The sequence below is a fragment of the Vombatus ursinus genome, unplaced genomic scaffold, assembly GCF_900497805.2.
Source record: "Vombatus ursinus unplaced genomic scaffold, bare-nosed wombat genome assembly UNPS02011767.1, whole genome shotgun sequence".
Classification (NCBI taxonomy): domain Eukaryota; kingdom Metazoa; phylum Chordata; class Mammalia; order Diprotodontia; family Vombatidae; genus Vombatus; species Vombatus ursinus.
The window spans coordinates 4,598,982-4,610,158 of record NW_020951545.1 but is presented as its reverse complement, the minus strand read 5'-3'; the positions used below and the strand labels follow the sequence as shown (position 1 = coordinate 4,610,158).

Here is an 11,177-nt window from a genome sequence, read left to right as displayed (position 1 = left end):
AACAAAAGTTTAATTTTCATTATCAACATTTTTCTCTATCACCTTCTGAAGTGTAGTTTAAGAGTTCACAAGCAATAATAGTCCACTACAAATCCAGCCTCAGACACATAACACTTACTAGCTGTGTGACCCTGGGCAAGTCACTTAACCCCATTGCCTAGCCAAAAAAATAAGAAATAAAAAAATAATAATAGTTCACTAGCCCAATCTAGGCTTTGGACTGATTTTTTGTATGGCCCTTGAATTAAGAATGGTTTTTACATTTTAAAATAATATTTAAAAATGTAAAAACCATTCTTAGCTCAGTGCTGCTTTTGCTGACCCTTGGTCTAGACCAGGGGTGGGGAACTTGTGGCCACATGAGGCCTTCTAGGTCCTTGGGTGTGACCTTTTGAATGAGTTCAAGTTTTACAGAACAAATCCTTTTATTAAGGGGATTTGATTTGTGAAGTTTGGATTCAACCAAAGGGCAGCCCTTGAGGACTTAGAAGGCCACATGTGGCCTTGCAGCCACAGGTTCCCTACCCCTGGTTTAGACCAAGTGTCAGCAAAAGCAGCACTGAGCTAAGAATGTGCTACATGCTGGGAATACAAAGACAAAATTTAAAATAAGAGCTGACAGAATCCAGCAGACTTGTTGTAGGTAATGTTATTTGAGCTGGGTCTTGATGAGAGCTAGGCATTCTAGAAGCAGAGGAGAAGAGGGAGAACATTCTCCACACAAGAGAAATGTGAAGAAACATAAGGGGGAGATGAAATGTGATGTATAAAAAATGACCTGTAGTATAGATTGGCTCAGGGGTAAGGTCACATGTGGCCTTGAGGTTCCCCACCCCTGGATTAGCTGAAGAGTAGTTTCACAAGGGGGTATAAAGTGACATTGGACTCCTTTCTGTTCTACAAACAAGACTCTCCATCTCTCAGGTCTGGACATTTTTTTCTCTCTGTCTCCCATTGCCCGGAATGCTCTCTCTCCTCATCTCTACCTCCTTGCTTCCCAAGCTTTCTCTGAGTCACAACTAAAATCCCATCTCTACAGTAAACCTTTCCCAACCCCTCTTAATTTTAGTGTCTTCCTTTTCTCATTTACTTCCTATTTTTCCTGTATATAGCTGGCTTATACTTATTTGCTTTTTGTCTTCCTCTTTGATTGTGAGCTCCTTGACAATGAGGGACTGTCTTTTGACTTTTTTTGTATCCCCAGTGCTTACCACAATGCCTGGCACATAGTAGGTACCTAATAAATGTTTGTTGACTGATTGTAAAGGGCTTTAAATATCAAACAGAGGAATTCATGCTTATCCTAGATGCTTGTGGGAACCACACTGAAACTGTGTGAACAAGGGAGTATTATGGTCAGACATGTACTTTAGGACTATCACTTTGATTGATGGCTATGGCGAGACTGGATTGGTGAGAGAAGAGGCTAGATCTAGAGACACCAATTAAGAGGCTATTGACATCCTGTTACCTAATCTAGTTAGGAATGGAGACCTTTGGAAGTTAAGTATCTCTCCTTTTAATTTCTTCACTTTAATTATTTGAATTAAAAAGAATACAAGCAAGTGATTGGACTTATTATTAAGGCATCTAGGTGGCACATTGATGGTGCTAGGCCTGGAGTCAGGAAAACTCATCTTCCTTAATTCAAATCTGGCCTCAGACTCTAGCTGTGTGACCCTGGGCAAGTCACTTAGCCCTCTTTGTCTCAGTTTCCTCATCTGGAAAATGAGCTAGAGAACGAAATGGCAAACCACTCTGGTATCTTTGCCAAGAAAACTCCAAATGGGGTCATGAAGAGTTGGACATGATTGAAAACAACTGAAAAACAAAAAAGCACTTAATACATATACAAAGCATTGTGACAAGCAGTAGGAGCACAAATAGAAAAATAAGACAGTCTCTATTCTCTGTGAGCTCACCTTTTAATGAGGAGAAAAAACACACATTGTAGAGTTCAGCTGCAGTGAGGAAGGAGAGGCTCAAGTGTTCTTTAGTGCATCTCAACAGGACAAAGGGTAAGATTTGGTCTGGATATATGAGGGATGTGGTTATTGCTTTCATAGAGAGTCTGACATATGGAAGAGAGAGTAGATTTATTCTGCTTGACTCTAGAACAAAGAAGTAAGAACAGCAGGGAAAATTTCCTAATAGAGTTGTCTAAAAGTGGGAGGGACTGGCTGGTGGACTGACCTTTTGCCAGGAATGTTGCTGAAGGGATTCCTGAGTTCAGGTTGCATGTGATGGACTCTGAAGCCTCTCCCAGCTCTGATATTCTGTGAGTTTAAATATTCTTTCACTGCTGTCAATAAGTCATTTTTTGAATAAAGCCTGAGCATCATCCTCAGAAAGAGACCCCTTCCTGCAAGTGTCTCTGACTTGAGGATTACATTTATCTATAAAGTACAAGTTCTAATTTAGGTTTTGGTTCATTTGTTTCCCTTTAGCCACCAAAGTGATCTTCCTGAAGCACAGGTCTGACCATGTCAACACTCTCCATCCCCCACCATGAACTCCAGTCTCTCCCTACTGCCTCCAAGATCATATAAAAAATTCTCTGTTTGGTGTTCAAAGCCCTTCATAACCTGGCTCCTTCCTACCTTTCCAGTGTGTTTACACCTAACTTGTACTCTTTGATCTAGTGAAATGGGCTTACTGGTCATTCTGGAACAAGATACTACATTTCTTGGTTCTAGGCATTTTCTCTGGTGGCTACCCATGCTTGGAAAGTTCCTCCTCCTCTACTCCACCTATTGACCGACATCCCTGGCTTCTTTCAGGTCTCAATAAATCCCATCATCTACAGAAAGTCTTTCCCAACTCCTCTTAATTCTAGTTCCTTCCTTCTTTAATTATTTCCTACATGTCCTGTATATAGCTTGTTCTTATGAATTTCTTTGATTGTTGTCTCCATTAGGCAATTCTCTAAAATTGTGACTTTCAGAGAAGGTGCTGACATGCATTGGTGGAAGGAATTTCTTCTCTCAGAAGTTCCTTGTACAAATGAAATCACAGATCCAGATTTGGGTAACCCATTAGCTACCCAAATGATTCCCATGAGTCAGATGGTGAAATCATTCACTTGCTTCTCTTAATTTAAAACATTTTAACTTTCAAACGCATTCAGTTTACCAGATCTAATATGACTCATTGGAGCCTCTCATGGATTTCACTGGACCACCATCACTGGATGACAGCTATGCATTTATCACTATATCTAGACAAGGGAAAGAAAGATACCTCCCACTATGAAGAGAGAATCAGAAGAATCACAGACCCTGGATTATCTCACTTCATGGACAATGACAACATATAATTTTTAAAACTTGGTCTTTACAATAGAAATAAGACCTCCATGGTAGGAATTACTGTACTTTGTTCAGATTCATAGAAATCCTTAAAAGAATAGCATGTAACCTTCACCAATAGTATTAGGGAAAGAAATATAGTAGTCTCTATTGTAAAAATTTGCCTAGTATTTTATATGAGTTTTAATCCATTTATCTGTTACTAATAAAAGTCAGGGTGGGTGGCATTTTTAATTTTAATGCCAAATTGCCTGAACAATTAGATTTAGAACTGGAAGGGATTTTAGAGGTTATTTAACCTAATCCTTTTCCAGATGAGGGACCTGAAATCTTTCCTTTAACCTGAGTGGTTAGGTGACTTACCCAAAGTCACATAGTAAGTGGCAGAGCCAGGATTTGAGCCCAGGTCCTCTGACTCCAAATTCAGTACTCCTTCCATTGCACCATGCTCAGTTGTTCTGTTTCATTTTGTTTTGTTTTTTCATTCACATAAATTCACTGGACAGCCCACTACCCTCAAATACTTCAAGGTGTGAAATCAGTAATAAATACAGAATAGTAATTTGACTTTAAGGGTTCAATTCAATTCAACAAACATTTCTTAAGCATTTACTTTGGGCTGGAGACTGCCTGTAAGAAAAAGTCTCTGCCCTCAGAGGCAGCTAGGTGGTTCAAGTGGGTAGAGCGTTGGGCCTAGAGTCTGAAAGACCTGAGTTCAAATCTAGCATCAGACACTTACTAGCTATGTGACTTTGGACAAATCTCTGTCTGCCTCACTTTCCTCAACTGTAAAATGAGCATAATAACACATCACAGGGTTGTTGTGAGGATCAAAAGAGATATAATAACAACAACTAACATTTATATAAAGCTTGCTATGTGCCAGGTACTATGCTAAGCATTTTATAATTTTTATCTCATTTGAGATATTTATTAAAAAAAAAAAGCAATTAGCACAGTACCTGGCATGTAATACGTGCTATATAAATGTTTATTCCCATCAAGGGAATTAATGAAAAGAAATGCAAGGGAAGGTGACCTAGCCATACCAGATCTAAAACTATATTATATAATATTGTATTTATTGTTATATTTATATTATGTAATGTTTTATATATATTAAAAAACAGCAATCATCAAAACTACTTGGTACTGGCTAAGAAATAGAGTGGTGGATTAGTGGAATAGAGTAGGTACACAAGACCCAGTAGTCAATGACTATAGTAATCTACTATACTAAGGGAAGAATTTGTGAACAAACGAGATATAGAACATTATGAAATGCAAAATGGATAATTTTGATTACATTAAATTAAAAAGGTTTTGCACAAAGCCAATGCTACCAAGATTAGAAGGGAAACAGAAAGATGGGAAACAATTTTTACAGCCAGTGTCTCTGATAAAGGCCTCATTTCTAAACTATGTAGAGAATTGAGTCAAATCTGTAAGAATATAAGTCATTCCTCAATTGATAAATGGTCAAAGGATATGAGCAGGCAGTTTTCAGATGAAAAAATTAAAGCTATCTATAGTCATATGAAAAAATGCTCTAAATCACTATTGATTAGTGAAATGCAAATTAAAACAACTCTGAGGTACCACATCACACCTATCAGATTGGCTAACAAGACAAAACAGGAAAATGATAAATGTTGGAGAAGATGTGGGAAAATTGGAACACTAATGCATTGTGGGTGGATGTGTGAATTGATCCAACTATTCTGTAGAGCAATTTGGAACTATGCCTAAGCTGTGCATACCATTTGATCCAATAATACCACTACTAGGTCTATATCCCAAAGAGATCATAAAAAAGGCAAAAGGACCCACATGTACAAAAATATTTTTGTGGTAGCCAAGAATTGGAAATTGAGGGGATGCCCATCAATTGGGGAGTGGCTGAACAAGTTGTGGTATTTGAATGTAGTGGGATACTATTGTTCCATAAGAAATGGTGACCAGGCAGATTTCAAAAAAACCTGAAAAGACTTGCATGAACTGATGCTGAGTGAAGTGAGCAGAAGCAGGAGAACATTGTACACAGTAACAGCAACATCGTGCGACAACTGACTTTGTTAGACAGCCCTCCCCAGCAATGCAACGCTCTAAGACAATTCCAAGAGAACTAAAAATCTCATGAAAGTGAACGTTGAAAACTAAAAACTAAATAATTAATTCATTTTTGAAAATACAACAACAACAACAACAAATAAATGTTTATTCCCCTCCATAGAGCCCATGAGGTGGTGTGGTATGTAATAAGCATACTAAGATGATTTGGAGCCAGATTGTGAAGGGCTTTAAAAGTCAAAGAGAAGCATTTATGTTTTATCCGGAGGCAATAGGGAATTACTGAAGTTTCTAAAGTAGGTAAGGATCTTAATATTAATAGGTAATATTTATATAGCTTTTCAAGGTTTTCCAAGCACTTTACAAGAAACACGCTCACTGTCACACAGCTAGTTAAGTGTCTAAGGCTGGATTCAAATTCAGGTCTTCCTGACTCTAGGTCCAGGGCTCTATCCACTACACCATGCTGCCTCATGGTTAAAATTTTGCTTTAGGAATATCAACTTGACAGCTGGGCAGCAGATGAATTAGAGAATGAGGAGAGTGGAGATGGGAAAACAAACTAGTAGACTCAGTGCTCCAGCTGTGAGGCCTGCACTTGGGGCAGTGACCTTATGAGTGGAGAGAAAGGGGTGAATGTGACAGAGGTGGAGGCAGACTCTCCAAGACTTTGCACGTTTCCCCTGATGAAATAGAAGCTCCCGGAGGACAGCGACTGTTTCACTTTTGTCATTTTATCCTCAGCACCTGGTACATACGAGGCACTTCATAAATTCATCTTGGCTGGTAATACCACTTTCCCAGTCACCCAGTCTTGAGACCCTGAAGTCGTTTTTTGGTCTTCCTTATCCCTTATGTTATACCTCTCCTCAATACCTAAGTTCTGTCTTCTCTGTCTTGGCATGTCTTTCACACTCATCCCCTTCTTACTTCCATTTCCTACTTCAGGTTTATTATCTATCACCTGGATTACTGCAATAACTAACTAATCTGCTTTCCTCCAGTTTCCTTTACAATTCATTCTACATATTATTTGCTGACTATAATCTGCCCCATTATATACATTGTCTTTCCCTATTAGAATATAAGCTTTTTGTGGATAGGAACTATTTTTTTTTTTGCCAGTGCTATAATGCTTAGCACAATGACTGGCCTAAAATAGGCACTTAAATGCTTATTTACTTGATTTTTTAAATCTATGAATTCATATATTCACTCATTTATCTTTCTAAAGTACAAGTATTGTTTCATTCCCTTATATAATAATTTTCAGTAGCTTACCATCACCTGCTGAAATAAGTTCAAATTCCTTTAACCGGGCATATAGGGCCCTTTCTAATTTGAAGCCAACCCAACTTTTCAACCATATATCTTATTGTTCCACTCTGTGCTCCAGCTAAGCAAGATTATTTGCTCTTCCTGAAACATTCCCTATAATTTCCATCCTCTGTGGCTATGCTCCCACCATTCCCTTTACTTAGAATATTCTTCTTCATAGTGCTCCCTAATTCTTTCACAGCCTTCAAAGGCATGATCAAATGTCACACTTTCTCCATGATATTATTTTTAACCCTTTCACTACTAAGTTATTGTTGTCTCTTCTTTTTATTTTTATTTATTTTTAGGCAATTGGGATTAAGTGACTTGCCCAGAGTCACACAGCTAGTAAATGTTAAGTGTTTGGTCTGAGGCCGGATTTGAACTCAGGTCCTCCTGACTTCAAGGCTGGTGCTCTATCCACTGCGCCACCTAACTGCCCCAATTGTTCTCTCTTCTTAAATGACATTCACACTATATCTTAGAGTTATTCATGTAACGAAGTTGGGTTGTAGTATACCCTCATGGAGGAGTCAGCCTTTGCCTTAACCACTTCCAGAGAAACAGCTCAGTAGTCAAAGACTTGAGTGCTTTGGGTTGACAAAATAATTCCCTTATTGGCCAATGAGGTGGAAAAGCTATAGACTTGATGGGTCTTTAAAAGGGAATGAACCACCCTTATCTCTCTCTTCTCCTCCCACCTATAGGTCATACCAATGCTACTGAAGCCTATCTCTGAAGGGAGGTGTTTGTTGAAGAAAGGGTTGGTACACTTCTCTACTATGGGAGTAATAGCATACTACAAGCACATGGTAGCTAAAGCACATATGTAGGCTTAGGCAAGTGTAGTCCTGGGCTTCGGGATTGTGGAGTGTCTTCTGTTTTATTTCTTTCCCAAGCATAGGTTACAAAACAGTAATCCTGAGATAGATATTTTTAGCTTTTTTTTTTTTTTTTTTGGCCAGGAGAGAAAATTCTTTTATTTGTCAGATATCAGCTTTGGATACCAGCTATACTGGTCTCTGGGCGTCTTTGCTTCAATTTTTTTTGTAATTTTTTATAAAAAATTTAAACAAATACAAAATGAGAAAAGAAAAAAAAGCATTACCATGTACACAGAAGATTATAAGAGAGGATTCAAGCAATAAATTTCCATTTCAAGAAAACCCATATAATAAATACCACTCATTATTTTCAGAGCTGGCCAGCTTTTGTTTGTTCTCTGCTGTGCACTTTTTACTTTATTTTTTTCCCCTCCCTCCCCGTACTACCCAAAGAAGGTGACAATTAAGCATGAATATATGTACATATACATAGATATCAGTAAACATACATATATATATACAATACACTCATATACATATATGTAAGACTATAATATGCTTATTTCCTTCTACCATCTGTTTATTCTTTCATAAGTCCAAGTCTTTCCTTGTTTTTCTAAGTCAACCAGCTCATCATTCCTGTACCACTGCTATATTCCAACCCAATCACATCTTATCTGAGACTGTCTAATAGAGTTTTTTCCCCCAATTTTCTGCATTTTTTCTATTCTTGGCTACATAGGTTTTATTTATACAAGAAAATTTTAATTTAAAATAATCAGAATTATCCTTTTTACACTTCAACAATTTTCTCACCTTTTAATATTGTTTAAGGTATGATACTGCTGAATCTACTTGCTTTACATCTTTTTCCCCTGGTTTCTTCGAAGTTCCTGATCTTTTGTTCTTCCAAATGAACTCCATTATTGTTTTTCTAACTCAGTAAAACAATTTTTTAGTAATTTAATTGGGATGACATTGAATAAGTAGATTAGTTAGGTAAAATTATCATTTAAAAATTATGTTGCCTTTACCTACCCATGAGCAATAAATATTACTTCAATTATTTGATCTGAGTTTATTTGTATAAAAAGTATTTTATGTTTATCTTCATACACTTCCTGTGTCTGTTTTGGCAAGTATATGCTCAGGTATTTTAAATAGTCTAAAACAATACTGAATAATGTTGGTGACACATAGTGCAGCTTCTCTATTTTTCACTTTTGATTAAATCCATTTTAACTTTAACTTTGTCTGAGAGCATTATTATCCCTGCTTTTTTTACATACTAAATTCTACTCCTGCCCCTTATTTTATCTTTATAATATTTCCCAAAAACAGCATACTGTTGAATTTAAATTATTAATCTGCTATCTATTTAGAATTTGTGGATATATTCATCCTATTCATGTTCTAAGCTACTATTACTTGTGTATTTTCCTCCTTCCTATTTTTCCTCACTATCCTTCTCACCCTATTCCTAATCCCCCTCACTCCTCTGCTTTACTTCCACCCCCTACCTTACCCTCCTATTCCTTAATCTACACCCTCTCCAAGGATCCCTCCTTTAGTGGCAGTGAGGTGGCACAGCGGATGGAACACCGGCCCTAAAGTCAGGAGGACCTGAGTTCAAAAGTGACCTCAGTCCAAACACTTGACATTTACTAGCTGTGTGATCCTGGGCAAGTCACTTAACCCCAATTGCCTTAAAAAGAAAAGAAGAATCCCTCTTTTATCCTCTCCCCCCGACCCTATCCCCTTGCCCTCTTGTTTCTTTTTTTTTTAAACCCAAGAATTTTTTATTGTTTTTATTTTACAGCCGTCTATGCCATGAATTCATAGGGGATTGGTTCCAACAGCTCAGGGTCCTTGCCATTGGTTCTCACAAAGTGTGCTTCTCTGGGTGGAGCAGGCTGGCGCTTCAGGTGAACCCAAGTGCCTTTTTCTTTGGCTTCCTTCTTCTTCTGATCATTTTCCTTTAACCGCTTCAGGAAGCTATCTCTGCTCTTGGAATGCTTAATATGCTCAATGCGCACATTAATTCTCTTGGCTAGAATCTTGCCCTTAACCTGTTTGTTTACAACAATGCCTACAGCATGTTGAGTAACATTATAGACCCGTCCAGTCTTGCCATGGTAACATTTGTGGGGCATTCCTTGCTGAACCGTGCACATACCCTTGATATCTACAATATCACCTTTCTTGTGTATTCGCAAATACGTAGCCAGAGGGACAACACCATGTTTTCGAAAGAGCCTAGAAAACATGTATCGTGTCCCCCTCCTTTTTCCTTTTGTGTTTGTCATTTTGGCAACTCACTGGAATATGGCGGAGATGCCCTCTTGTTTCTTTCTGTTTTTAGAAGACTTTTATACCCTTCTAAATATATATGTTGTTTCCTCTTTAACCCATTCCCATTAATCTACATATGTTTCTGTAGCCCCTTATCCTGTTCCCTCCACCTCTTATTTCTTTATAATTTAGAAGACTTTCATAACCTTCTAAATGTATATGTTGCTCTCTCTTTAACCCAGATCTGATGTGAGTAGGGTTCCAGTTCTACCAGCCCTCCTCCCCTATTTGATTCCTGTTATCAGTTCTTCCTCTCATGCTTCATTTTGTATGAGAAAATTACTTTTTACCTTTTCCTACACCATCTTACTTTTTAGAATCACATCAAGACTCAGCTCTACCTCAATCTGTCTTTCAAACTACCCAATTACTAATGACAATCTTAGGCATACTGTTTACATTTCCACGTATAAAAAGTAAACAATTTGCTCTTATTGAGTTCCTTGAAATTGGTCTTTGATATTTACCTTATATTTCTCCTATATGTCAAATTTTATATTAAGTTTTGGTCTTTTGGTGACAAAATCCTGAAAGTATGTCAGTTCATTAAATATCCTTTTTTATATTCAGAATTATACTTAACTTTGGTGGCTATGATATTTTTGGCTGCAGGCCCAGTTCTTTTGCTCTTTGATATATAGTGTTCCAAGACCTATGGTCTTTTAGTGTAGCCACTGCTAGGTCTTGTGTAATTTTAATTGTGGCTCTGCAGTATTTGGATTGTTTTCTTCTTGTTGCTTGTAATATTTTCTTCTTAATCTGGGAGTTTTGGAATTTGGCTATGACATTCCTATTGGTTTTCACCCTGGGATCTCTTTCAGGTGATGATCAGTGGGTTTTTTCTATTTCTACTTTCCCCTCTTGTTCTAAAACTTCAGGGCAATTATCTTTAATTATTTCTTGTATTAGTGTATCAAGATTATCTTTTTTTATCATAGCTCTCAGTTAGTCAGATTATTCTTGTATTTTCTCTTCTTGATCTTTTCTCCAGATCAGTTGTTTTTCTTAGGACCTACCTCACATTTAACTAACCTAAATATGTTTCACATTCTCTTCTATTTTTTCATTCTTTTTGTTTTGTTCTATTATTTCTTGGTCTCTTATAAGGTCATTGGCTTCCCCTTGTTCAACTCTAGTTTTCAAGGAGTTGTTTTCTTCCTTAAGATTCTGGATATCCTTTTCTAGTTGGTTGACTTTCTTTTCATAATCTTCTTGGTTTTCTTGTATTGTTATTTAAATTTTTTTCTTCAATCTCTCTTATTTGATTTTTAAAGTTTTTTTTGAATTCTTTTAAGAATTCTTTTTG

At 37.2% G+C, this 11,177-nt stretch overlaps 1 pseudogene; it reads right to left on the bottom strand.

The window, feature by feature from the left end:
• Positions 1-9,342: 9,342 nt before the first annotated feature.
• On the bottom strand, positions 9,343-9,847 carry LOC114039276 (annotated as a pseudogene).
• Positions 9,848-11,177: the final 1,330 nt, after the last annotated feature.